Below are 23213 nucleotides of genomic sequence, written 5' to 3'. Positions count from 1 at the left end.
ATGTAATCCCAGTGCCCAGGCATTATCTTCTTGGTCTGATTGTTTATATTTAATGATACTCTCACTGGATTTTTCCCTTCCTGAAATCTTTTAGCACGAACTGTGAGGATGGCTTCTCCTCTGTAACAGTCCTTGAGCAAAAGCCCAAAGGAGACCCAAACCTGGGCCTGGGTACCAGCAACCAATCCCAAATTGTTCCTCCCTTGTCAGAGCAGATACTCTTGGCTTGGATGCAGCTCATGGCAGCCCACTGGGTTCTGTGGCCTTGGTCTTTAAGAGATGCACAGGAGAAACCTCCCGCCCAACCCGGCCAGTGTGGTCTTCAAGTCCTCCCTGGGAAATCACTCTGTAGGTGCAGGAAGGGAAAACATTTCATTTGGTAATTGCTGGCATTAGCAGTACAAATGCCAGGTGAGCGCTGTGCCCCTGCAGGCTGGCATCTGAGCCACATGGTAATGCACATCGTTAAAATGTGGGGTGGCTGGCATTTGCAGAGAGAGTCTTTACCTTGTCATTTAATTGCAGGGATTTCTACATTTCTAGTTTTCTCTTGTAATTTATGATTATTCTTTTTTTAAGTTAAAATAATGCTCTTATTAACTTGCAAAGTGATAAGTGTTTATTACAGAAAAACTTTGACAATGCAAACAAAAAATAATGAATACCCATGATCACATCAGCCATTACCATTACCACCGTGAATACGGTGTATACGGAAGTATACACTTCCAATCCCCCCTCTCCCCCACACACAGTCTCATTGCCATTTATTCATTGCATTTTAGAAGAGCTTGGAAACGTGGTGATTATATTAGGGACACTTGGAGCCATCGCGGTGAAGACTGTTTTGCAGCTGAACATCCTGTTCACCGGTACACCAGGGGTTGGAAAAACTACACTAGGCTAAGAACTTGCCTCAAGATCAGGACTGAAATACATTAATGTGGGTGATTTAGCTAAAGAAGTCTGATCATCGGATATCATGGAGTCTGGCAAGATAACTTCTTCCAAGAGCATGCCGAAAGATGCACAGATGATGGCACAAATCCTGAAGGATATGGGGATTACAGAATATGAGCCAAGAGTTGTAAATCAGATGTTGGAGTTTGCCTTCTGATATGTGACCATAATTCTAGATGATGCAAAAATTTATTCGAGCCGTGCTTAGAAAGCTACTGTTGATGCAGATGATGTGCAATTGGCAATCCAGTGTTGTGTTGACCTCTCACAGTGTTGTTTTTTACCTCTCCTCCCCCAAGTGATTCTTTATTAGATATTTAAGGCAAAGCGATCAAACGTCTTTGCCATTGATTAAGCCATATTCAGGTCCTAGATTGCCTCCTGATAGATACTGCTTAACTGCTCCAAACTATAAACTTAAGTCTTTACCAAAAAAGGCATCTAGTTCTGCAGGAAGAATAACAGTTCCTTGATTAAGTGTGGGTTCAGTTACTAGCAGACCTAGTACCCCCACACTAGGCATGCCAACCCCACAAACCATGTCTGGTACAACTAAAGTAGGGGAACCAATGTCTCTCACAGGGCGAAGGTTTACAGTACAGAGCCCTCTTCAAAGTCCCCAGCTGTAAAAGCATCCATTCCTGTAACATCTGCAGTTCAGACTGTTCTAATTAATTGGGTCTAAAAACATTCTTATTACCACTAACCTGGTGACATCACAAAATACTGTGATATACAGTGAATCATCAAATGCATTGAAATGAAAATATGACGATGATGATGACAATGACTGTAATAATGACTATGATCTTGTAAGCTAGCCTTAATGCATGTGACATGTATATTTGGTCTTGAATCCATTGTTCTTAAACCATGCATGCTGGATCTTTTCAAGTTCTGTTTTAGAAAACTTAATTAGTATTTAATGAGTAAGTATGGTTACCATACTTTTCAACTGAGATGTTGGATTTTCTTTAAGAGGATTAGAAGTGGTTTTTCATCAGCTTTTAAGTTTAAAAAATAAAGTTATCATTCATCAATTTGTTGATACTTTGGCAATTCTATTTTTAGAAGTTTTTCCTATTATTATCTACAGGGATAACAGTTCAACAAGTCAGGTTGTTGTAGTCTATTCATTATTACTAATAAATGTGTTATGTGTAGTGTCTTCAAATGTTTAGATCATGGTATGTTATGTTGTATAAGCCACTTTTATGGCCAGTTCTCTCAGATTTCTGAATAATAACTATGTTTCCTATTTGGAGAGACCACATAGAATTTTCATATAGTGAGTCCTTGTCTGTTTGGATTTACTTTTCTCATTTGCCCAGTTTCTTCTTAGATCCCACTTTTCTATCCCTTTGGTTTTATTTAAAGACCCTCAATGTCTCCCAACACCTACCCCTCTTTTTATAATTTTTATATTTTCCAGTATCCCTTTTTGCTGATCAATTTTGAGTACCTTTGCTTGTCATATTCTTACCATAAGCCAGCACCATTGTATTATTTTTAATCAAAGTCTGGCATTTAGTGTAGAGTTTCTAAAACTTAGATCTTGCTGTGGTACATAGCTAGGCTATTCTTCATATTAAATCTATTATGAAATCTGAAAAAAAAAAGATATTGATTTGTGAAAGCAATTGTATACTCTACAAATGTAAGGTATGATTAATATGGTGGGAATGGAGGTGAGGTTACACCTTAAGCATCATAGATATATGCCTCCAGTCTATCATGCCTGAAATAAACTTGCTGGAATGTGTATCTTTCTTTTGTGCCAAAGATATAATACACAAAGAACCTACTTCCCAGGAGATTGGCTAAACCAAGCATGTTGTGTTCCATCTTTATGATGAAATACAGATTTCCCATTAAAAGAAAAATCTCTTCCTTTCAGGAGGTTAAAAAGATGATACTTGCAAAAAGGGTGGAGAAAAAAGAATCCCAGCTGGTTAAATTTAGGGCGCTGAAAGAGATCCAATTGGCAGATAATCCCTGGCCATGGGCCCACAACATTTTCATTTGATTGTGCATTGGATACATTTTCATTCATTTAAAGCCCTTGCCTTTCAGTATTTTGTTCCTTGGAGACAGGCAAACTAATATCAATAGCTCTCCTGGCCTCCATAAAATGACTTGATTTACATAAGTGGTCTATTCCAGTAAGGAGGGACCTGTATTTGTTGACGCATTTTTGAGAATGATCAAAAGAAAAAAAAGCTGTGATCCTAACCATTTTTGTCTGTCGTCTCATTGGGAGCTGTGTTTTGTTTTCCACTGGAAAAGCCAGTGGATAAAGTGGTGAGTGTGGCGTTCTGGGAAGAGGACATGCTGAATGGCAGTCGGGGGACCTGGCTCCTCACCCAGTTCTGATGATAACGTGGCTACAGCCTCGGCTAAATCACCTAATTGCCTTGGACCTTAATTTCCTCATCTAAAAAGTAGGGATAATCATCTCTTCTCTTGTTTTTCCCACAGGGATGCTGTAAGGAGAAAATGACCTAATGCCGGGGCTCTCAGCCCAGGCTGCACACTAGGATTACCTGGAAAGTTTGTAAAAAATACCTTTTGGTAGACTTCACCCAGATTCGATAAGTCAGAATCTCTGGAAGTGGGAGCTGGGTATTGACTATTTTTCATATCCTGGGAGATTTTCTTGTTGCGCAAGGTTGAAAGCCATCACAATCAAAGAGGTAATACATTGGAAAGCCTGAGAAGGCAGGTCATGAGAAAAGTTTAAAGCCGCCCTCATTCATATGAGGCTCTGCAGCATACTAGGTGATGTCACTTGGAAATCTATTAAGGTCTTATAGGGCAGTGGCTTTCAATTTTTTTTTTTGACTGTAACCTATAGTAAAAAAAAAATCACATCTCAGTGCCACATAAATATACTCAGTCACACATTTCACTGCACAATACTTTCTCTTGCTGGATATGATTCATTCTGATAGGTTTTCTTCTTTTCTCTTCCACTGCAGGTAAGAGTAAGTCTATTCAATTTTTCTTTTTATGCTGGTAGAGAGCCACCCAACTAATGAGGGCAAACCTGTAAAAGAGATATCTGGGAAGCAGGCTGACCCACTGATGTTGGTTTTGTCTCTGTAGTTCCTCACTAAGTTGACTGTTGCTCGGATCCACGTCTCCGGTCTCCATTCCACCTGTACCTTTACATGCAAATGCTGGAGGGTAAACACACCAACAGAAGAGGGCTACCCTGGTTCTAAATGGATTTGCCCTTGATTGGGAGACTGGGGGCCTTGCTTTGTCATCCAAATTCTAATCCCTGAAGTGGTAGAACTTATACGTTATACCTTATACCCCACATAGGATTTGTAAAACAAACTCAGCTCACTTTGTCATTTGAATTATATACAGTTTTACTAAGGAAATTCCTTAGCAAGAAATTACGTTTAATAGATTGGCTTGGTGCAGTGTAATAGGTGATAATTCCATCTCCCTCTTGCTCTGCCCAGAACCTTTCCTTCCCTTGTTTTCTGGCCCTCTTTGGTATATTGTACTATTGTAAGTAAATGTGCATCAAATGCTTCCTTTTCAGCTACAGAGAATTCTCATTTTCTCTCTCTGGACTCATTAAAACTTCAGCAATCACAGCCCAGAGTCATCCTCTATTACATTTCTATAGCTCTGGCTTGCTATTTGCTTCTGTTTGCTGTTGTGCAGCTGTGGAAAAGGACATAGTTCTCTTCTAGGATAAACTTGAATATTCCACCTACTCTGATGCCTACTAGTTCCTTCTCTCTGCTTTCTTGCCATCAGAGCTGGAAGATTTAGGGGCATTTGGACAGGAAGAGAACATCTTCCAGGTATAACTGTCATAATTATCTCTAAACATTTCTTCCCAGTCCTTTTTCCCTATGTCTGTTTAAATGTTGGGTTTTTTTTTTTTTTGGGGGGGGAGTGTTCTGCTTAATTTGTGCTATATTAGCTCTATGTAAAATATGGGGAAGAGTGGAAGATGGAGAGTGGGTTGGGTATAGGGAAATCCCTATATTTTCTATGTGACTTTTCTGTAAGTGTTTAATACTTTCACAAAATCAGATGTATTCCAATTTCAGCATATAATAATTGAACATATAATGTTTGTTATTCTCTCTTAATATCTAAAGCAATCATTGGAGAAGATATTATCATCTCTACTATATGGAAGAAGGAACAGAGATTCAGAGCAGTGAGGTGACTTCTATCGCTATTAGGTGTCAGAGGTGGGATTCGAATCCAGGTCTTTAGATTTTAAGTCATGGCTGCTTTCTTCCACATCAGAACTCTGTACATCCTGTGATAGGTGGTCTTTGCTTTCTCAAGGCATATATGATCCATGAAGCAACATGTGTATTTCCTTTCTCAAGATCATGTATGATTCATGAAGCAACACATGTATTTGCTTTCTCAAGCTCATGTATGATCCAACACTGACAGAAGGGAAGCAACCCTGGCCAAAAGGGTGCCCTGAGGCAATAATGCATGAGCCTGGCTAGTGTCGAGATGATAGACTGCCATGTACCTGGCCCCTAAAGAAGGTAGTTACGTTTCACCAGACCTGTCACCTTTCTAAAGCCTAACATTTAGGGCTCAGGCTTGCCTGAGGCTACCATGATTGACCAAGATAACAAATCTTTCCTGCCAGTGGGCACTGAACTAGACTGGGAAAGGAATCTTGTGAAAAAGTAGATCCACCTCTCCCCACCCGTGCCCTCCAGGGGGTATGGGGGGGTCCTCTCTCAGACTGCCGTCTGGGTTCCGCGGTGATGGGCGTCCTGAGTAAATACTCTGATAGACTAAACACACATTGCCCACATTGGCCCGGGGAGCAACAGTGCTGGGAGCGCTCCCAATACAGTTCCCTGTGTGGCAGTCCAACTTGTTAATCATTGCACTGGCAGGCTGGCTGGGATAGAGATATTTGACTTGGGGCTGGTGCATTACCCTCCAAGCTAATGTGAGCATTCTTAGAACTGTAATTTCCATTCTGACCTCCACGGACAGTCCTTATAAAGAACACAGGCATAAAACAATTTGTGAAATGTCAGGAAGAAATTGCATCTAATGGGGGGGCGGGAGATGGGGTACATCTGCCAAGGAAAACATACTTCAGTTTTGAAGCATTCCCTTCCAAACAGGGAAATTGGAAAACGACTTTTGGATCCGCATTGGGACCTGAGCACATTTCCATGCCCTTTAATAATCTGTGATGCATGTACCAGCCAGCTCCACTGCAGGCTCCCTACGGACGAACGAGGGCTGCCTGTGAAGGAGGAGGGACAGCAGGCAGGAGGTGACAGCTGAGACTCCTGTGAAATGGTATCAGCCAGAAAACTTTCCTGCGGGTTAAAACAAGAAGATTTACAATGGGAACAGATACCATATACCATAATGTCCTACCTGCATCTGTTACAATAGCTAATATGATCCCCAGTTGGGTCTGGAACCCTTGGCCCCCCTGTCATCTGATACCAATGGCTAAGAAGCTTGTCCACTCTTTAGATTTTTATCAAACACATAATGGTCTTTTAATGAGGTCTTGTGGACAGATAGCACCTAGAAATAATAATGATATTGGGATAATACTGCTATCATTATGTGTTCATAATATGCAGGCATAGGTGCTTCACCTACATTATCTCATTTTAACCCTCTTAGGAACTCTACAAGATAAGTACTGCTGTTATCCCCATTTTACAGAGAAACCTGAAGCACAAAGGGGTTAGATAATGAGTCCAAGCTCACACAGTAAATGGCAGACCTGGAATTTGAAAATCATGCTCTAGACCTGCAAGGTGATTGACTTGGGTTATAAAATAAAAAGGCATAGTAGAACTTATATTTATGCTTATTTTTCAGCCTTCACACCTTTCTATTTTATGTATGTTTTATCATATATACCATAATAGTTCAGAACTACATACATATGTGATAAATAAATAATGAATTTAATGGAGGTTTGTGATCAATTTTTTTTTACCAATGGGTCAAACAAAATTGGAGATCACAGCACCTAATCACTAAGTCCACTTGAAAAAAAAGAAACTTTCTTTTTTCTTAATGAGGAGTTTAGATTAATAATATCATTGGAAATGTGCTACTACCAGAGTGTAAAGTACTTGAAGGCAGGGACTTTTGTCTGATTTTTTTTCACCTGGTCCAGTGGCCTTGCACATTGCTGGCACTCAACCTGGAAGGTGACCATAGGGAGTGTGAACGTAGATGAACATACATAGTAAATGTATTATTGACATTACATTATAATACCGGATATATTCAGTGACGTAACAGGATATGTTTACTGAGTTATTTTTCATTAACAGTGAATAGCTCAACTTGCTGAGCAGAACTGCAGTGAATGTGGTGCACTTTCATCAATCCCTGCACAAGCCTTTCGATAAAATGTAGGCAAGCGGGCTAGGGTAGGGAAAGGAGTCACGACAAATCAGGAGCATGGAGAAGGGAGAGGGAAAAACCAAAGTAGATGATGTCAGGTCCAAATTCAGTTTCAAGAAGTGATTTTCACTGATTGCCTATTGCCTATTGAGCCTGACTCTGGAAAGGTGGGGAGGAGAAGAGTGACATGTGAATACTGTTTAGTGTACAAACCTGAACTTGTTTTAGTCTGTCAAGTAGCTTTGTTTCATGCCCATTTTATAAATAGGAAACCAAGACTGGGAGGGGTTAAAGTTAAACCCCATGCCCCAAATCACACAGTGGGTTTTCTGATTGCAGGTGCTTTTCTCTTCCCACCACATTCAACCATGGCCTGGTCAGCATTCTCAGGATTTGTCTGGAACTTTAGCCAATGCTAGAGTTCTTCCATGTGCTGAGGTCTTCGTGATTTGCTCCTTTAGAGTCCCTTCTGATTTTCTCAAAACTGGAAGACTTCACACTAGTTCTAGAAGTGCTTTACGTGTCTCAAGAAGGCTAACCTGGGCACTTGAGGATCTTAGTGATTTTCTCCTTCTTGAATGCCCCAGTCAAGTCCCCTAACTTGTGCAAATCAAGAAAAGTAGTTCATGTATATAAGCAAGAGGGAGAGAAGGAAAGAGACAGAGGGAGTGGAGGGGGACGGGAAGGATGGAGGGAGGGGGAAGAAATGTTTTAGTTTTTCATTAGACAATAGTTGTGAAAGTACTTGTTTTTCCTGAGTTGGTCCAATTATTTTGACCTTTGTCTTGTAAATATCTCGTAGATTCCTTCCTTATTATCTGAATCCTTGGAATCTTTGGAGTGGTTTCCAAACTTGGCTGCACATCAGAATCACCTGAGGTGCTTGTTAAAAGTACAGAATGCCCTGCCTATCTCCGGAGATTCAGATTAAGTGGATCTAGATCCAGGGCCAGGTCCCCAGATAAATATTTTTAGCAAGCACCACAGGTGAATCTGAGGGCAGCCAGATTTGGGAACCAGTGGGCTCTCTCTCACTTTCAAAGGAAATAACGAGTGATGCCCTGTAGGAGTGAACCCATTCTGAAACCACACCGAAGGGAGCCTGAAGTGGCACAGGCATTTTACTATGAACTGAGGAGGGGGAGATCACCACTCGTCATGGAGAGGGTGATGAATATAGAACCCAAAGCCTTCAACAAACAAACAAAAAAATAAACTCCACCTAAATTTACTAGAAAGTCCTAGCATCTGGAAAGATTGTATGTGAAATACAGGCCCAAACTTTGCATCCTTTATGAAGCATGTTCTCTTTGAACTTGTAGAGTTAGAATCAGAAGGAACTCAGCAATAGTAAATAAATGAGGAGTCAAGTCATGGCCCACCTTCTCCAAGGACAGAGAGAGGCAAGGGTTTTCAGAGAATGTGGAAAGTGGTTGTTGGTTGGGCTCATTTATTAACGAGGCTAATATTTTCAGAGCAGACATCATTCCAGGTACCCATATACTGTTAAACTAGACAAGGTCCTTCCTTCCTGAGCTGACATTCTTGTGACAGACGATATACAAGTAAAAAAAATATATATTATTAAAGATAGGTCATTTAATAATTGTTATGAAGAAAACATAACAGGTAATGGAAGGGGGCCAAGGACAATTCTTCTCTGAGGTGAGGACAACTTTGAACTGAGGCTTGGCTGGCAAGGAAGTGCCATCTGAAGATCTAAGACGGAACCTCGGGGCAAGGGGAATGTGTGGAGAATTTCCCAAGAAGAAACCACAGGTGATGCTGGCGCTCCACCTGGGAAAGGGCCCTAAATATTTTATATTTTTAACTTTCCTTAAAGAATTCCTATAAGCTTCAGGTCCCACAAAACCTGGATGTGTCTCTGGGAACATAAAGTACAAAGGTACTGAGGTAGGGGCAAGATTGTTATGTTCGCAGAACCTAAGATAAAAGGGAAATTGATGTGGCTAGGGCTTATGATCAAGGAAGGGGGTAGAGCCAAGTCCATTCATTTGCTCATTCATTCATTCAGCATTAATGTATTGAGAGCTGTGTACTGACAGTAAACAAAGCAGACAATGCAAAGTTCCTGTTCTCATAGTTTCCATTCTAGTGGAAAGATACAGAAAATGAACAAAATACATATACAATGTTCTAGGTATGATGGTGAAAAACAAAGCAGGGTAAGTGAGCTGGAGAATGTGGGGAGAGGTGAGGTTGTTATTGGTTTATAAGGCGTGAGCAAGGAAGGCCTTTCTTGTAAAGTCATATCTGAGCAGAGATCTGGAAGAGGTGAGAGAGCAAGCCAGGTGGGGGAAGAGTATTTCAGGCATTGGAATAGCAAATTCACAGGCCCCACAGCAGGAACGTGCTGGGCCATTATGAAAAAGGTCCTAAACATGGAAGAAAGCAGGGCTAGGTCATGGAGGAATTTGGATTTCATTCTAAGAACAGTGGGCAGCTTTTGGACAACCAGGGCTCTAGAAATCTAGGAAAGGAGAGCGCAGCGGATATCAGAGAGCTCAGAAATGACTTCATCTGACTTCAGGTTGGGCCTTGAAGGACCCAGTAGGGTAATTGGAGGTCAGTACAGAAAGAAGGCCAGGCAGGAGCCAAGCAGGAGTCCAGATACAGAGCTGTAAAAGAGGTCTCTGGGCCAGGGGACAGATGAGTTCTGCATGGAGCTGTAGTTTTATGCAGGCAAGTACTGGGGATGAGTTTGGAAACACAGGTTTTGACTGAGTAATGGCAAACCTTGAAGCCAGGCTGAGGAATTTGATATTTATAATGTGGTTTCCTCAGATGCCACCAATAGTACAGAAGTGATCCAAAATTTCTGTCTAGGAGTATAGTGGAGAAAGCTTCATGGTTGGAGGTATTGGTGATAGAGAAGGTCAGAGGATTTGTAAAGTTTTTACCTAGATTGTATGTTTACTTCAGGGTGGCTTGGGTGGGAAGTGGGTAAAGATTTTAGGTCTTGCCTGAAGCTACATTGCATAAGAAGCACACTGCTTTTACTTGGATAACATCCTATTTAGGGTTACTAAGGTGGGGCAATGAAAATTATGGGGCTTAACCCTTAGGAACTATCTTGGGACAATGAAAATTACATAATGCAAGCTGTGATTTGGGGAGGTTGACAAGAGTGAGTGGGAGAAGGCATTCATTCATTTGTTCATTCATTCATCTGTTTAGCAATTGTTGATTGAATGTTCCAGTATGCCAAATGGCAGAATGGAACTTGGATATTCTGGATTCAATCCCTGCTTCTACCACTTATTATCTGTGTGAACTTGGACAGTTTTTTTTGTTTGGTTGTTTATTTTTAGTGTCTTACAACTTCGGTTTCCTTTTCTATAAAATAAGAATAGCAATAACCACCTGAGTGTTGTGATTAGAGATAATGTGCATACAGAACCTAGAAGGTGCTCAATAAATGATAGCTACTACTGAGTTGAGGTAGATGAGAGAGACTGGAGGCAAGAAGTGGTTCGTGTGGCAGTAAAGATTTTCCCCAATGAGGGTCTTCATTAAGCTAAGTGTGGAGATTACAGGGCCAGGGATAGTTTGGGGAGACTTTGAAGGACACCTGAATGGGACTTAGGAACTGAAGGAGGGGATGGATTCAAAGATAACATGAAGGTTTTCCACACAGAGAATGGGGAACTATTTGCAAAAAAGAAAAAGGAGAATTGGGAGGAAAGTAGACAGGGGAAGAAGCCATTTAGGGTTAGTCTGCAGTAGTAGCCAAGTGGAGGTAGTCTAGATTTTTGGAAATCCAGTGGAGGTGAGAGGAGAGGTGTGGGCTAAGCAAAGGAGTTTAATATAATCACTGTGACAGATTGGTCAGGATTATATTTTGTTTCTGTAACAAAGATCCCAATAACAGACAAGAGAGAAATGTATTTCTTTCCTGTAATAGAGCATAAGCCATCCAGGGTTACTGGAGCAACTCTACAGTGTTAGGAATGCAGGCTCCTATCTTGTCACTCCATCTTTACTAATTTGTAGCTTTTATTCACATAGACCAAGATGGTTTACCAGTATGCCCACATTCCATCTAGAAGGAAGGTATGAAATGGGATTAAGGGTGGACCTACCTGTCCCCTTTGGCTTAGCCTGTATGTTGCAAACACCACTTCTCTCACATTCCATTGACCAGACTTGGGTATATGACCACAGCTAGCTGCAAGGGAGGCTGGAAAATGTACTCTTTATTCTGGGAGTCTTATTTCCCAGCTACTATTCTGTTGTTTTTTAAGAGAGGGAAAATAGAAGTTGGGGACAGCTAGCAGTCTCCGCCATAGGCAATGATAAATAAAAACCTGAGGATGGGTGAGATTATGGAGAGAAAGAGTGAGTTGGAAGTATTGAGTTGGACTGAAGGAAGAGTCTGTTGTGGCAGTGGAAGAAGCTAAGAAGTCTGTGAAAACCTGGAGGATGGGCAAGTAGAAGAAGCAGGCTGGTCTGGGTTGTGAGATGGAGCACTTTTCAGTTATGTCAGATCCTACAGAATCCAAGGGGATTTGGGTTTGGTGATTGATTAGTAATTCAGTGGGGGAACATTCTCAATGGTGAGGGATGAGGGGTGGGTAAATGCTGGAGTGCAGAGAGAAGGTGAGGATAGGGGGTGTATCACTCTGCAGAGTTTTGGCAATCAGAAGGACTGCGGAAGGGGGTGGGCCCCCAGGGGACAGCCAGGTCAAGTGAAATTAAGTTCACATGTCTGAAGGGGTCTACAGTTATTACTTTAACTTTTTTTTTTTTTTTAATTGGGACGAGGCTTTTAAAGAAAAAAATCTTAACTGAAAAGAACTAATCCTTTCGGGGGGTTAGCTAATGTGGGCATAAATTTTTTCCTTGGCAGTTTTTCCCCCCACTCTCTCTGATAATCTTATCTCAATTTTAAATCAGAAATCTTATTTTATAGCTTTTCTGAAGAGAATTATTTCAATGGGGGCAGATTCTTTGCCCTTGGGACTTATTTTCTTTTTAAAAACGTATAAGTTATCCCTCCTTTTTCTTGGGAGAGACAGTCAAAATATTAATTTAAAAGCAATGATTATGAGCTGAAAGGGGGTGTAAATCAAAGCAGGAGAAATGAATTCAGCGGGCTTCCTGTTTTTGTGTTTCTTTCTTTTTCTTCTTTTGGAGGGAAATGAAAAATGCCAAAATTCCATCTTCCCCTCACGACTAGAAGAGAACTTAACACGGCTTACATCCTCTGTGACCTGGAGTGAGATGGGGAACGTGTGGTCTTCTCACGCTCCTTCTTCCCTGACCCCTTCCTGTCTTTTCTGATTGAGATAAAGAGATGAACAACTTGGAATGCAAGGCTCGAAGACAAGCCAGACACACATACTTTTAATAGTAGTGGTAATTTTAGTCACTCCTGCCTGAGTGCCTCCTCTGTGCACGACTGTGTGGGCTCTACATACCAAGCCTTGCTTGGGTACCATATTCCATCAATACGAAAACTGAGGCTCAGGGACTCTCTCAGCTACAAAGGCAGCAGAGCCTGGTTTTTAAAAAGATTTATTTATTTCTCTCCCCTTACCCCCCCCCCCACCGCCCCTGCAGTTGTCCGCTCTCTGTGTCCATTCGCTGTATGTTCTTCTGTGTCCACTTGTATTCTTGTCAGCAGCACCCAGAATCTGTGTCTCATTTTGTTGCATCATCTTGCTGCATCAGCTCTCCGTGTGTGTGGTGCCATTCTTGGGCAGGCTGCACTTTTTCCGCACGGGCAGCTCTCCTTACGGGCGCACTCCTTGCGCATGGGGCTCCCTTACGGGGGGACACCCCTGCGTGGCACGGCACTCCTTGCGTGCACCAGCACTGCACGTGGGCCAGCTCATCACATGGGTCAGGAGGCCCGGGGTTTGAACCTTGGACCTCCCATGTGGTGGGCGGACGCCCTATCCGTTGGACCAAGTCTGCTTCCCAGCCTGGTTTTGTAGGCCTCTGATTCCTAAGCCTGTGTGCTTAACCCATTAGCATGCCTGCAAAGATCTGTTCAGTGAGAACTCGTTTGGGAAGAGGTGGCAGAAGAGTAGCCTCAGTGCCTCAGGCCCGTTGGTTCTTCCTCCGCTGGCCTGGCCCCACAGACAGCCTGGCTTCTGCTGCTGGTGATGCCTGCTGTGCTAGTGTGATGTTCGAGTTCACATCAAGCTTTAGCACACACTGCACCTTAGGAAAAGAACTGCCCCTGAGGTTCTGAAGGACGGCAGCAGGCTTCTAGTCTGAGTTCCAGATTGTTCCGGGCCTCTGGATAAATTCCCTCTGCATCACTCTGGTAGGGGGCCTGGTCTTCCTCAGCTTGGCCCTCCCAGCATCAGCAAAGCAAATCTCCTCTCTAAGAAGCCGGAAAGTCACTGGTCCGCAGCTCAGCACTCAGAAAGCTGAGGAAGGAAGTGGATGTACGAGGGGCCCCAAGAGCAGTAGTCCCAGATTTTACCCAGATCCAGTTGTGTTGTGTTGAGCAGAAAATGAGTTAATACAGGGAGAATGCTTAATGTAGTACCAAACATGGTAAGCATTCAATAAACACTGGCTATTATTTATCATCAAATGGGCTCAAGCAGGGTCCAAATTCCACCCCAACTCCCTTAACTCCTACAATTCAGCATATCTGCGAGATCCTGTGTCGCTGTCATTAAATTGTTTTGTGAATCACTCATAATCATCCTGTTGCCTTATGGAACCAACTCTGTTGGGAAATAAATTTTTTAATAAAAGTTTATTAAAGCATATCATTCACACATGAATATACATAAACAATAAGTACATAGTAAAAGTTGTGAACCCACAAGACAAACGTGCACATCATCATACAGGGCTCCCATACATCACCCCATTACCAATACCCTGCATTGCTGTGAAACATTTGTTACAAACTGTGAAAGAGCATAAACTCAGCTTAAAACATAGTTTTAAAAGGAATAGATGGTGGTGGTGAAAGAATTCAAACCTGACAGAAGAATAAGTAAGAAACAAAAGTCTTCCTCCTGCACTTCCCCTAATACCCAGTCAAAATGGTGACCATTTCCTTGGGTAACTTTCCAGAACATTAAAAAATACGTATAACAATATAATGAAGTTGAAAACACCAAAGTCAGATGTGCTAAGAAAATGTAGCATCTTTAATTTTTATTCCTTCATCTCTTCAGCCACAGCCTGCTTCCTGGTTGGCATGGGATTATGGAGGTGGGAAACAGATGTGGAGTCAAGCAATGGCCTCTGGACTCTCATGTCCTTTGCTTCGGGCTGGCCTGGGCTGGGCTGGTTTGGGGCTGGTGTCTATTGCAGAAATCTGTGGTGGTGAACTTATAAGCAGTTCTCCTGTTAGAAACCTCACCCTATTCTCCTTCTGCCCCATCAGCTATCACATGTAGTTTCCATTCTCAGGATCACAAATGGCTGGTGGAGCTTTGTCTATTGTATCAACATCCCAGGAAGGAAAAATAGAAGAGCAAGGGACAGAAGAGGCATGTGCCAGTTATCTTTTTGGCCAGAACTTGGTCACACAGCCACACCTGGGTGCAAGATTGAACACAGTGCCACCCTGAATAAAACTGGGATTCTGTTAGTAAGAAAGAAGGATAGAGTGGATATTGCATAGGCAGCTAGCAGTATCTGCTCATGTAGCTTGATCCATGGTTTGGATTTCTCATTTTACCAAGTGCTGACACAAATATAGTAGTTGTTGCTACTCGAGCGGGAATATAAAGTAGCTTAACTTTCTCTCTTGCCCCTCTCCCATCATTTGGGTTTCTGCCTCCTTCCTCCTAAGGATCTGGTTATAACCTGTTGCTTCCTGAGTGATGAGGGAAGGCCAGTCTAGCACTTAGTCATAATGTAAGTGCTTATCATGCACTCAAAGTTTCTTTTTCCCAGTCTCACCTTCAGAACTTACCTGTTTTGGGCAACTCTGTGGGTACAGGTAGACACTATTTGCTAACTGACTTAATATAAGCTAAGGAGCTTGGAATCAATAGCTCACTGCTCCAGCTCCCATTGCTTTCCTTACCCTCACAAGTTCTAACATTCTAGCTGTGCTGAAACCCCTTTTCAAACTCATTATCCTTTGGTAAATCTGGGAATGTGCGCATTGCGAACCTCTTCTGCCTGATGGGGAGATATTTTGGGGATGGGGGACCTACCTTTCACATCTTTATATCATGATGAAGATATCTCCTTCCTTCATGAAAGCATCAAGTTTGCATGGAAATGCTGCGATAGTGGTCAAAAACGTCAAGGGAGAAGGTCCTAGTTTGTGCACCTGAAGGGATTCAGGAGATCTCATCAGCCACTTGAATGAAATGCTGGGCTTCCTATTAATGGCTTAATTTTTAATGGGAACAGGTCCACGGCACTAATCCTGTTTGAATTCCCAAGCTCTGTTTAGCAGAAAGATGAGCCGGAGACATCGAGTTACATTTGTTGTTCAAGTTTGACCAGACACTTGGTGTCAGTGTATGTCATGCATGACTCTGCTTAAGTAATTAACATTCCTGTCAAGGCTCCTTAAAAGGGTTCTGTGTTATAGAGCCCCCTCAAAAGGCTGGTTTAAACCTTTGAACTCCTAGTCTTTCTATTATTTGCCAATTAGTGATATACTTAAGTTTCATTTTTCTAAAAAATACAAAAAGGATTAGATCTAGAAGTGTTTATTATTATTAGGAGAACCAAGCTTGGAAATTGAGGTGATTTCAAAATGAGGAGAGTAAGTGTAGAAGTGACAGTAGAGAATGTGTTGGGTAGGGAGGATCTAAAAATACTTTGATATAAGAGAAGGAGTAGCATGAATGTAATAGCAGCTTTCAAATATTTTAGGGACTGTCATGAGGTTAAGCAATTTGATGTTTCAGAGGACTGAAGGAGCGTTGGATTATCTTCCCCTTTTCTTCCTTCATTTTCTTCTTTCGTCCTCCCTTTCCTTTCCTCCATTTCCCCTTCTTTCATTCTTCCCTCTTTCATTCTTACCTGTTCTTCTTTTCATTTAGCTCCTATGAGGCGTTTATAAGATTATAGGGTCTGTGAGAGTAGGGGATGGATCCATCTTGGCAATTGAGGTCTTCTTGAATAGATAAATGAAGAAATGAATACTTACAACATGCCAGCCCTGGGAATATAGAAATGAAAGAAACACGCTAAAAGGAAAAAGTGGCAAACAGTTGACTGCAATGTGGAGACACGAGTGGTTGGATATGTATGCACAAGGGCTGTTAAGGCGTGGGATGGGCAGAAAAGAGGAAAGACAGGTGCAGGAAAACCTCCTTGGAGTTGGTGATAATGTAGCTGCATTTCAAATAATAGTCAGGTGTCATTCAGATAAGGAAGTGGGCAGGAAAAGCATGAGCAAAGGCAGGGAAGTGAGAGCCTCACTATGTAGGCTGTGAACCCAGACTTGTTCTGTACTATCTGTGGGTACGTTCAAGATGGGTGGTGGGAGATGATGCTAGGAGAGATCAGTAAGGTCTCGCAATATACGGCAAATGAAAAAATATGTGGATGGATTTAAGCAGGGAACTGACCTTGGCACCTGTGTGATGAGTATCTTTGAGGGGGAAAAAATTTCAGAAATTGTTCAGTAGACCAGGGAAGATATTGTGAAGGCTAAAATTCAGATATGGTAAAGAATGGAAAGGAAGGAATGGGTTTGAGAAATATTAGTACTTGGTACTTCATCAGCTTGTTGGCCTGGGGAGACGATGGTACCTTGCCCACTGGAAAGTATAACAGATGCCATATGCTGTCATTAATACCCTTAGTGCCCAGCTCAGTTGCTGGCATCTAGTAAGGTTTTAATTTTAACAATTAAACTGATTTGACTAATGAACTTTTGAATTCTTTACATGATGCCATGTGCATCAGAGTTTGCCTCCAATATCCATGTCTCTTTTAGAAAGAGAACTTTCATTTGTAGCTGAATATATTGCCTCCCAACTAAAAACACAAACTACATTTCCAGGTCAATTTTACCATCTAAGTATGGCCATGTGACTAGGTTCAAGCCAATGAGATTTAAGTACAAATGTTTAGCACTTCAAAAACTCTTCTAAAAGGAGTGAAAAGAACACCCTTGGCCTCTCTCCTTCCACTTTTCCCCTCCTCTTTCCTGCTGCCTGGAATGCAGATGTGGTGGTTGGAGCACCAGCATCCATCTTTCTAAGGATAGCAGAGCAGTAAGATAGAAGGAATCTGGGTCCCGTCTGACTGTGGAGCTACTGTATCAGTCCTGGATTGATTCCAGTGAGCGAGGAATACACTTCAATCCTATTGAAACGACTGCCATTTTAAAATTTACATTTTATTTATTTATTTTTTAATATTTGGCTATGTATAGTGAGGTACTTACAAAGTGTTTTCATGTACCTAATCCCTTGACCCTAACAGCCACCCTGGAAGATATTACTGTCATCATTATTTGACAGGTCAGGAAACAGAGACTCAGAGGCCATTATTTGATTTCCTTCAGATCAGGTAACCACCTAAGTTTCCTGACAGAGTTCAGAATTCTTTTCTACACCTTACTTCCTTTAGCAGGTACACAGTAAACGATTCTTAAATTAAACGGACCTGAACTGGGCTGGCTTTGTATACCCACATTGGGTCAGGTTTCATAGTACAAGTTCAGGGTCTGATGGATTCCTTGGAATAAATATAATCTATTTTAGTTGTTGTCTACACACATACATACACACACTTCTATATAGTAAAATAAAAATGGCATAACAGTTTGAATTCAATTTATTCATTTCACCAGACTTCATCAAGTATTTATGAAAGCCATATTGTGTGTCTTGTGCTGTGCCAGAAGCAGAGAAACGAAAATAAATGTCACATTCCCTGTCCCATAAGGAAACCATAGTTGATCTTTGAGGGTTCTGGAGGAAGAATTTCCTTCCCTTCCTAATTCTGAGGTGATAGTAGATCAACTTGTCCATTTCATCAGTTGGTATGAAATTAGTTGGGCTATTCGAAGAAAGCTCCTACCCTCAGCAAGGGGACACTTTGGGTTGCATACCCATTTGGTGTTATTAACACGTGGTGGTCTGATTTCAGTTGTGATTCTTGGTTTCTGAATATATGCCTTGAAAACCTATGCAAGGGGTTCATTTGTTAATGGGTTCACTCAGGTCTTATCTTTGGGTTCAACTTTCCCCATGGCCTTATGGTCCAGCAGGTATAAAGAAATAGAAGTTCAGTGAGTATGGATTGTTACTGTTTCTTGAGCTTTTGCTAATATGCCCTACACTTTATTTACTGTCAATAATTTCGTTCTAACATCTCCTTGAGGAAGTATCATCTGTATTTTACAGATGAAGAAACTGAAGTTTGAAGAAGTAAAGAAAAATTTGCCCAGAGTTACTAGAGCTGGTAAACGGCAGTGCCTGGGCTCAAGCCAAGGTCTTTCCCACTAAACTCTCCTGGCTCCTTTGGAAACTTTAGATGTATAGTCTTATAATCCATCTTCTGTGAGGCTGGATGAGGAGGGTCTGGCCATCTGGCTTCCCAGGATTCACTTGTGGCAAGAGTGGCTGGTGCTGGCTGGTTATTATCATGAATAATGTTGTCATTGGAAACTTCAGTAACAGTGCTTCTACATTTAACATTTTTCCCAGACATTACATTTGTTTAGGAAAACACCCAACTTGTTAAACCTATCTGAGCAAACTGGTCACAATTTGTAATGTTTTCTTTAAAAGAAGAAAAACCAAACTCTTGAGTTTCCGAAAGCCCATAAAGGCACTGTCTGGACTCTTCTCACCAGAGACTTGCATAGTTTCACTTCTGAGAATCAGAAGTGTTTTTTAACAGAAAAATTATTTTATCCTATTGTGCTGTTATCATCTCGTTCATGATAGTCCCAGTGTTCTACTTCCTGTGTCTAGGAGCTCAGTTTTGATGAGATCCATTGCATATTAAAGAGGATTGTCCCTTTTGGAGACTACTGAATTTGATTAGTTGATAAATTAAGCTTGAGGTGATCTTGAACTAAACATAGGTGGCAGTGGTAATAGAAGTGAAGACCACAACAGCTTTGGAGTCAAGTGGACCTGGATTCTAATTCCAACTTCCCCACTAACTGACTGTGTGACCTTGGAAAAATCATCAACTGCTCTAAGTCTCAGTTCATTCCTCTTTAAAGTGGGAATTTTACTCTTACCAATAGTAACCCTTCATGGGGCTGTTGCAAGTATGAACTCCTATTAATGTAGGTAGAGCTTGAATGCAGTGCCTGACACATGGTAAATGCTGAATAAATATCACCCATGATTGGTTATCGTTATGCTCTCAATGCTCTATTATGTATTGTTTGGGATATAGTTAAAACCAGTTTGCTCCTTTGGAAACTGTCAAACGAGTAGACAAGCATAAAATGCTGAGCGATTGGAGACGCCACTCTTTTGGCTCAGTTACTAGAACTGTCAAAGCGACAGCTGGAATCCCTTATTGAATATCAGTTGGGCATGTCCAAGACTGTGCCCCCCCACCCCTCTGGTCTCATGTACCTCCCTTGCAGGCTTCAGGGCACACCCGAGCTCAGTGTGTTGACACAGCCACTACCATGGCTTAAAAAAATTTTTTTTGCTTTTTTTTTCATATATATATATTTTTTCATTTTTATTATCTTTTTTAAAAAAGATACATAGATCATACAAACTGTTACATTAAAAAATATAAGAGGTTCCCATATACCCCACTCCCCATCCCCCTCCTCCCACATTGACAACTTCTTTCATTAGTGTGGTATGTTCATTGCATTTGATGAATACATTTTGGAGCATTGCTACAGAGCATGGATTATAGTTTATGTTGTAGTTTATACTCTTTCTCAGTGCATTCATTGGGTTATGGCAGGATATATAATGTCCTGCATCTGTCCCTGCGATATCATTGAGGACAACTCCAAGCCCCAATAGAACAATCCATTCTACCCTGAAGACTTTGAGTTTTGCAAAGGGATATGTAGATGCCAGGGTTTGTATAATTTCCTGCTGGGTACTTTGATATAAGAAGTATGAGCTACCTCAAAGTCAAAAAGTTACCTAGTCCAAGGTGAGCTTTTTGATTGGTAGAGGCTAAGGAAAGGTTAAGTGAGTCTCTGGTGATGTCAGGCCCAAATCCAGTAGTTTTCATTGACATCTCTAAATAACAGTTCCATCTCATTTCAACCAAGGAAACATAAATTAGAGCCTCTATTTTGTTTTGTTGTACTTTGCAATGAGTTACTTTTTCTATTTGCTTACAATGTGGCCACCTCTGAAAATCTCCTGATTGAGAAGTATTCAGATTATTTGAATTTTAGTTTCCATTTCATCTGAGGGACTTGGCATTGCATGTTGTGAGGCTGACCTTCTTAATGGAAAATGAACAAGCATGGAACCAGTTGCTGGTTCTTATTTCAGACCCATTTACTGCCAGATGATATTACCTGTCCAGGAAGCTTCACAACTTGTTTTTCAATGGCCTTTATTTTCCCTACTTGTACATTACATTCTACTTTGATTAGGGGCCACCTTATCAGACTAGATTCTCTAAACTCTTCGCGATTTAGTTATTGGGCCCCATCAGATTTGGGATTTTCTAAAATGTTCTTCTGCTCCTTAAAAATATCTTTTTTAAAAGTTGATTTCTAAGGGGATTTGTAATTCATGTAATGATTCACATGAATTACTATATTTAAAGGGCTTAGAATAGTGTTTAACACACGGTAAGCACTCAGTAAACCTTAGCAGTTGTGGTGGTAGTGATTATTCCATCATCCTAAGAGACATGACAGTTATAATTTTTTATGATCTATATCCAATTATGGGAACAAATATAAGAAGTTTCCATTCCTTCTTTTTTAAAAAAGATTTACTTTATTATTTATTCCCCCCCTCCCCTGTTGTCTGCTCTCTGTGTTCATTTGCTGTGTGTTCTGTGTCCACTTGCATTCTTGGCGGCACTGGGAAACTGTGTCTCTTTTTGTTGCGTCATTTTGCTGCATCAGCTTGCGGTGTATGCAGCGCCACTCCTAGGTGGACTGCACTTTTTCCGTGTGGAGCACAATTTTTGTGCATGGGGCTCCCCTATGTGGGGGATACCCCTGCAAGCACGGCACTCCTTGTGGGTCAGCTCACCACACAGACCAGGAGGCCCTGGGTTTGGACCCTGGACCTCCCACATAGTAGATGGACACTCTATCAGTTGAGCCACGTCCACTTCCCTCCATTCCTTCTTAAGAAATAACATCATCAGAACCCAGGTTGAGTTTTAAAAAAAGCATTATTTCCTGCTCAAGATGAAAGGTAACATATTAAAGATAACTATCCTAGAGGAAAATGAATGCCCAGTACAGTTCCTTTTAACAGCTTTCCCTATTAGTTCTCTTCCTCCCACTCTCTACCCCTTCGTCAACCCAACCCTTAGACATGAGAAATGTTTTTCTTTTTTACCTAGCACAAAATATTTATACTCACCAGTAAAGAATGTTCAGTATGAGAGAGAAGAAACAAAATTAAGTGTTTTGGGTTAAAGTGGGCCAAATGCTTCTGAATTGTATATTACAGGTAGGTGGTTAGAATAGAAAATTGTATTAAGAAGCAATGTACAAAGATATTTTATTTAACCTCAGCTATTTAAAACAGTAGATATTAAAGGAGAGGAAATAACCCCAAAGATGGCAATGACTATTTCTAGAGGATAGAATTATGAGATATTTTAATTCTCTAATTAATACTTTTCTTTCTAAATTTTTTGTTATGTCCATTTATTTTTCTTATGAGAGAAAATGATATTTAAAAATATAAATTCTGTTATAAATATATGTGATCCTATATTGAACATTAAAAATATCAGTGCTAATTTCTTTGCTGCATGGGAAATACCATGCCAGAAAAGAGTGAGATGAGTTGAACTATTCTGCCCCTGAGTTTATTGTACATGCCCACTATTTTCATGCTTGGCAGCAGGACCTTCAGCATTGGTTGAACTGCTTGGCTAGAACCCATGTCCACCACACTGTGATCATGGGTGGAAAGAGAAGGTCACTCTGGGAACCTTCTGCCAATGACCATGGCAACATAGCCATGTATACCTAAGTCTGCATGAATTTGGTCAACTCAGGTCCAGTGTTTAGAGAAGGCAATGCAGACTCAGCAAATAATAAAATGAATGAATTTAATTTCCCATTAAGTGCTGTGATGGGAAGTAGTAAACAAGGGCTTCCTTGCAACCCAAGGATAGTTGAGCTAGCAGGGACCTTCTATATCACTTTACTCCAAATCCCAGATTCTTTCAGTGTTTGGAGTGTTTGGAGTATCTTTACTGTGGCTGGACCAGTTTCTGGTTGTGGACAACTTACTCATTCACTCAAAAAGTATTTACTGAGTTGCTGATTTGTGCCAGGCCCTAGGCCAGCTTCTGGGAATAGAGTAATGAACAGGATATAGTATCTGCCCTTAAAGAGTTTACTGGTCTTAGGGGATCAAAGGGGATGTCCACAGGTTACTTCATTTCTTTGCAAATCCTGTTTTCTTTGCCTTTCCCTTAAATTCCACTGTTCTTTGTAGTCTGGGTCCTAAGCCCTCTTCTTGTCTCACATTCTACAGTCTCTTTTAAGGGTTCCATCCCTACCATTGCTCTAAAAACTACTTATAGAGTGAGGACTTCTGATCTGTATTTCCAGCCTGGATTCCTCTTCTGAGCTGCAGATTTATAGTCACTCATCAGCTGGATAGCTCCCCTTGGGAGTCCAACAACCATGAACTAAAACTTGGCTTGTCTAAAACTGACCCTCCACCACCCCAAGCTGCTTCTCCTCCTATTTCCTATCTTCGTGACTGGCCGCATTGTCCATCCAGTGC

The 23213-nt window shown here is 41.2% G+C and overlaps 1 protein-coding gene and 1 pseudogene across 2 annotated transcripts in view; both read left to right on the top strand.

The window, feature by feature from the left end:
- The window catches only part of ROR1 (receptor tyrosine kinase like orphan receptor 1), a 429702-nt gene that overhangs the window by 169180 nt on the left and 237309 nt on the right, over positions 1 to 23213 (top strand). The window lies entirely within an intron of this gene.
- Positions 735 to 1781, top strand: LOC139439564 (transcription initiation factor TFIID subunit 9-like; annotated as a pseudogene).

This window comes from Dasypus novemcinctus, chromosome 9, assembly GCF_030445035.2.
Source record: "Dasypus novemcinctus isolate mDasNov1 chromosome 9, mDasNov1.1.hap2, whole genome shotgun sequence".
NCBI classification, from domain to species: domain Eukaryota; kingdom Metazoa; phylum Chordata; class Mammalia; order Cingulata; family Dasypodidae; genus Dasypus; species Dasypus novemcinctus.
This window is presented reverse-complemented; position numbering and strand designations above follow the sequence as displayed.